This window comes from Onychostruthus taczanowskii, unplaced genomic scaffold, assembly GCF_017590055.1.
Source record: "Onychostruthus taczanowskii isolate IOZ18803 unplaced genomic scaffold, ASM1759005v1 scaffold54, whole genome shotgun sequence".
Lineage (NCBI taxonomy): Eukaryota > Metazoa > Chordata > Aves > Passeriformes > Passeridae > Onychostruthus > Onychostruthus taczanowskii.
Window position 1 is genome coordinate 2325899 of NW_024503013.1, and position 6000 is coordinate 2331898.

The 6000-nt window shown below is 45.5% G+C and overlaps 1 protein-coding gene across 1 annotated transcript in view; it reads right to left on the minus strand.

The window, feature by feature from the left end:
* Positions 1-6000, minus strand: part of MAML2 (mastermind like transcriptional coactivator 2) — a 209138-nt gene that overhangs the window by 202659 nt on the left and 479 nt on the right. The gene's annotated exons all lie outside the window — the stretch shown is intronic.

Sequence of the window (6000 nt, forward strand, 5' to 3'; positions counted from 1 at the left end):
CCAAACAAACAAAAAAAAAACCACAGAAAAAAAATCTGTATCTTAGTACAACTAAGTTGAAAATTTGATCCAAATCTCACTCAGCACCAGCTCTTTCTTTTCTGCAGCCAAGATTACTGCCTCTTTCACTGCTCAGAGCTGTTCCAAACTGAAGCAGCATGATATAGGTAAGACCTTTTTCAGGTTTACAGACTGTGATTAAGATTTGTGGAAAATATAGACCTGTCAAGAATCCCATCAGCCTCATCTTATTCCTGCTGGTAGTATCACCACTGGGAATTCATACAGGGGAATACTGACATGCAGACACCAGAGAGAGGTCAAAGAGCAAAGACCTTGCTCTTCTCTTCAGAGCAGCCAGGTGGCCAAAGCCACCCTCTGAGGTGCCCTCTAAGGTGTTACATAGTGGTTGCTTTAATCACCTGCTTGAATTCCAGGATGTGATCGTGTCAGCTCATTGTCAAGTAGAGTTGAGCCTTCAGCAGAACCCAAGGTCCCATGTGCTAGTGAGACTGCACCACAAGAAAAGTTAAAGCATAGAAGGGAAATAGTGGCACAGCAGGAGATATTTGCAAGACCACAGAGACACTTTCTGGCAGAGCTGGCACCTCTATGACAGTGCTTTGTTAGCTGGAGCAGATTGCCAGCTTCCAGCTCCTCCTACACCACATAAGGAACGCAATATAAATGAAGCAGTGGAGATATCACCCTTCCCAAAGCTGTCAAAAGGACCTGGATGGAGCAATTCTTTTCCAGTAACGAGACAGTGGTGAAGTTTCAGTTTTTGTAAGGCAGCAGACTTAATAAGAAAAGCAGACCACAACTGGCCTTTGAAGACAATATCTTGGTAGAAGGGACTGTTGACAGCAGTTAGGAAGAGGAAGAGAGGCACTGTGGCTTTTCTTAACCTGCTGACTAGCCTAACTGCTGGGGCTTTTTTTGGTCACTACAACCTAACTGAACCCCACATACCCCTTCTGCAGGGAGTGCTCTTTGAGAGGGGAGAAGTACCAATAGTGATGCGAGTCAAAGTTTCAGCAAAACAGCTTCTCTGACTCAGACATACCTTTCTAAGGTTCAGATTTCCCCACAGAACAGCTCACATTTTTGCTGGAGTCACACTTCTCAAAGCAGAACAAATAGAAGCTGAATATCACTTTCCTTTGTTGTGGTGCTACAGAAAAGGGACTCAATTTGAGTACTGCAGGGGATGCAAGAACCCTCTCAGAGGACATGCTATAAGAGCCACAGATGGTAATAAGCCCACGGGTTGGCCTTGGAGAGCACATCAAGTCCAGGCAGAGACATTGTTCCTCTGCTCACTCCCTACAGAACCTTTGGTGGTGGAAACAGTCTGTTAAACAGTTTCAGAATGGAGGTGACTTTCATTAAATGTATTCAAAGCTGAAAAAGCTTTAAAGGGTGCAAGTGATTTGATGGGAGAGCTGGGCCTGAAAAGGCTCCTACATACTAGCATTAAATTTAAAAAATTCTCTTGTTGAAATCCTCATTAGAAACAGCTTCTATGCAGCTTCCAGGGGGTCTTCTTGATTATGGTCTGGAAAATATTCTCACAGTTAAGGGGAACAAAGATTTTTAATGGCACCCATGTCCATCCAAAGCAAATGGCTCTCAGCAGGCCAGAGGGCCCATGACAGCAGATCAATGTTTTCCACCCACACAGGCAATGTGACTTACTCCTTTTACCTGACTCAGCTACATAAATTGTGATTATCGGGACACAGCTTTGCTCCTGCAGAAGCCCAAGAGCAGAGAGCAGTCCTTTATCTCACAAACAGAACGTTTCCATTGTTTTGGCACCAAACTTTGTGTCAGTGAAAACACTGCACTCTAGCTTTGCAGAATGGTTTGTGCTTTAATCCACCTGTCCTCACCACACTATAATGTCACTTCACCCCACAGGTGGTCACCTTATCCTGCTTGCTTCAGAACACTACCAAATGTTATGTGCATCCCCAAAAAATGCAGGTATTTTTGCAGGGTGCCCTGGCAGCCAAGCAGCAAACAAAACAAAGAACTTGGGAGATGGGGGTAAGTGTCAGCTTAGGCAAAGACACCAGAGCACAATTGTTCCTTTTAAAATAGTCCAGGATCTTTAACACTAGCATAGAGGAGGCCAAATCTCATCAAATACAGTGTGGATCATTAAAAAAAAAAAAAAAAAAAAAAAAAATCCTAAGGAAGTTAATTCAGGATCTCCCCATAAAATAACTGCCTGAATTGAGGTTTTACCAGTCAGTCTTGGCTCTTGGTACAAGTCAGGAAACCCTGGTTTTCACTAAGGTCCTCTGGGAACTGGGACAAACCCATTGACTCTTCTAGATTTGTACAGCTGTTGATGAGAATTCAGGGAGCAGGAGGAATTAACACATTCCCCTCTTCCTTGGATATATCACTTTTATGGGATGGTTTTCCCTTTTCTTTTTTCACCTGCTTGCAGTCTATATCTGGGGAGCAGGCCACTTTCACAGTCACTTTTAAAATACAGAAAATATGAATGTATTTAATTGCTATTTTAAATGAATTCTTGTAATGATAAATTCAGCACAACCATGAGATGGATGAAAGTAGAACAAGTCACCTGTGACTGATGACAAACATCACTGAACACACTCAGAGCCACCGGGGTGATGGCTGCAATGAAAGAACCTGACCAGAATAATACACTAATGCCTATGAGACAGAGTTCCCAGCTCTCACAGAGCAAAATGAGCAGTACTCAGCCTGTGTCAGAAGGATGATGGAATGAATTGACTGCCAGAGACTTGAAACTGCAATGCAAGAAGTTTAGTATTACCAGTTCAGTGCTTAAGGCACTGAGGAATGCCCTCCAGAGCTAACTGTTTACATATAACTTAAATAGTATAAGCTATTTGCTGGAGGGCATGTACATACATATAGATGTATGTATATAAGAAAGACAGAATATTTTATCTGTTCCACTCTGCACCACGAAAAGTAACAACACCATATAAATAAACAAATGTCAGCTCTTGGGAAATGCACGAAGGCAGAAAGTACAAAAGCTTCTCTAGCTGTGTCCTGAAGAATAAATCTCTCATTCACACACACCCACATCCATTGGTCCAGCTAAAAAAATCTGATCCCCAGTCTCCAATTAGAAAATGCTGTTGCTAAAGATTTTGCTTTCTCAAAAATCAAAGTAACAATGTTAAATTAAGGCCAAACCAAACTCCTCCAAAAACTCTACTCTTCTGCCAGTTCTAAACTGTCCACTGGGAAAAGATAATTATCAAATAATAGTACCAACAACATCAGATAATCACTTCAAGCTCTTTAATATGTTCAAGGAAACATTGTTTCAAATGTTACCAAGTGTCAAAGATTTACTTTTGAGTCCAACTGTGAAAATGACCCATCCAGTGCCACTAAACACGGCAGGCACATGCGTAACAAGAGAAGTGGGATCTGCAAAGCAGAGGAAACAACCCAGCTGGGTTTTTCAGACAAAAGAGCGTCCTGGTAGCCAGAGCTCCCCAGTGAGAGTTATGACTGCCTTTGCGCTTATCTGTGTGGACCTGTGGGGTTTTTTTAAAGTGGTGGACCTACAGCAAGGCACATGGAACTTTACATTCCCCTTGGAGTCGGCTGTGTCCAGTCTCACATGCTCAGTGTGAAACTTGCACCCATGCTCCTGTCTTGTACTTCCCTCTGCTAGAGCTTCCCTGCCACAACTGAAACTCAGAGCTGCCCCTTGTTCCAGGACCCTGTGCACCCTCTCTGCTGTAAGGAATAAATCTGGAATTAGAGGAATAGCACATGTAAGGCTTTCACTGGATTTCCTCTTGCGAATCACTCAACTGAGGATGAATTCTGCTTAGAGGTTGTTCTCTTCCCATCCATTTATAATGCACAGGACAACAGGCTTAGTCTACCCCATCCTTCCTCTTCTAGTACCTTTTCCAGCTATGGCTGGAGGAAAAGCAAGACTCTGTTCTTTCCTGGTCCATCCCTGCCCTCTGAATTTTCAAGAACAGGAATACAAAGCTGTACTACCTCAAAGCTGCATGACCCCCAGCTACTTGAATTCACCCCACACAGACACCGTGTGTTTTGCTATTCCTTGTTAATATTTGCAACACTGTTGTAAGGAGCTCTTGGTAATGAGAAGGTGTGTCTCCACAACACAGAGGTGTGACTTTGAAGCAATGCCTTTCTCTATTTCTTAATCAGAGCAGCAAATGAGGAATGTCAATGTCAAGCATAGAGTGGGAAGATGTGCAGTGACATCATTACAACAATGCTGCTTCATGAGCCAGCATTTACTAGGTGCCAAAACATGGTTCAAGGCCCTAAACGTCATGCTCACTTAAGTCACACACCTTGTCAGCGTGATTACTGAACTAGCATGCAAAAATGATGGGGACTTTGTCAGACCTTTTGCTTCTCAAGGTCACGTGTGTGGAGTTTTCTGGGAGGTAATGCAACATGCAACGTAGAGTGAAGGCTGTGCATAGTATCTCCAGCATAGTATCTCCAGCAAGCAGCAGGATTTATTTATCACTAATGGCAGCAGCCATTAGTGATATTTCAGAAACAGGAACAACCTCTCTGCACTTAAAAGATGAAAATCTTTCAGTATTTTCTTGGGAGTTGTTTCATTTACCATTTCCAAACAGCTGTCTCCAGCTATTTAATAATAATAGTAACAACTAGAAAAAAAATTAAAAAACAAACAAACAAAACAAAACAAAAAACCCCACATAGGCCTGTTGCCTAATTTCAGAAAGTGAATTTTTCTGGGACATACACTATTAGGCAAAAGCTCTTTTTTTTTTTTTCCCCATAAGGCAAGTGCAAAGCATTACATTAATACACACTGGAAAAATAAGATAATGGCTTTCTTGATTGTGACGAGGAATGTGGGGAGATTTAATCTGAACACTGAGTCAGGTGGAAGCGTCTAAACTCCCCTCGGACACAATGTTATCGCATTTAACGCTTACATCATCACCCTCACGAATGATGCTGAGTAACGCAGCCCCAAACGTTGATCCACGTACCCGCACGGGTAAGAAGGGAGAAACGACCACAAAGGTCCCGTTTTAGCATACGTCAGGCGCTAAGAAAGATAAGTTTGATGTCTGGAGCAGAGGCAGCGATCTATTTTCAGCTGTTCGTATAGCAGCCGCGGGCCTATCAGGATGCAGTCACTCCTCTCAATGTTTCGCATGTGTGCCGAGAATTAAGAGTTGGGAGGCAGCACAGCGGAGCAAACGCCTTCAAAAGCGTGGTGCACTGACTGCTCGTAATAAAGTAACAGGAGACAAGGCTTCGCCTCCTTGACATGTTCAGAGCAATTTCCAGTTGAAAAAGGTCAGCGTATCATTTACAGAGCGGCAGTGCCTGGAAAACTCTCGTAACTCTGCTCCGCGAAACACCCTGGGTGACAATAACAACCTGAGCATCGCTGCCGAGGTCGGCGCTCGGAGCTGCCCGCAGGCGCGGGCGCTCCGCTCCGGACAGTGCCCGCTGCCCCGGGCGTAGGCACTGCCCGAGTTCCAGGGCCACGCCTGCGAAATGACCTAAAATAAGTGCCGAAGCCCTGGCGAACGGGATGGACTGGGGCAAGGGGAACAATTCGGAACGCGGGAGACACTTGAGCACTACTTTTCACCCTTGCTCGGGGACGCGCTGACAGCGTCGCCTGCCAGTGCCCTCCTCACGGATGCCGCCGTCACCGCCTTGCCGAGGCGCGACGGCAGAGGCGCGACGCGTTTTTAGGTGCACAGCGCGATGTAAAAAAACCCCAAAGCAGCACCCCAAGCGGTCTCAAAATCCCTTCGAAGAGCACATATACACTCCCTCGGCCCCCCGAGCTCGACGCCCGCCCACTGCCCCTCACACATTCGATGCCACCGCGGGCCCGGCGCCCGGCAGGGCCCACCCCGCGGCGCAGCGGGCCGAGCCCACGGACACCGGGCCGAGCCCACGGACACCGCCGGGCCCGCGGGACGG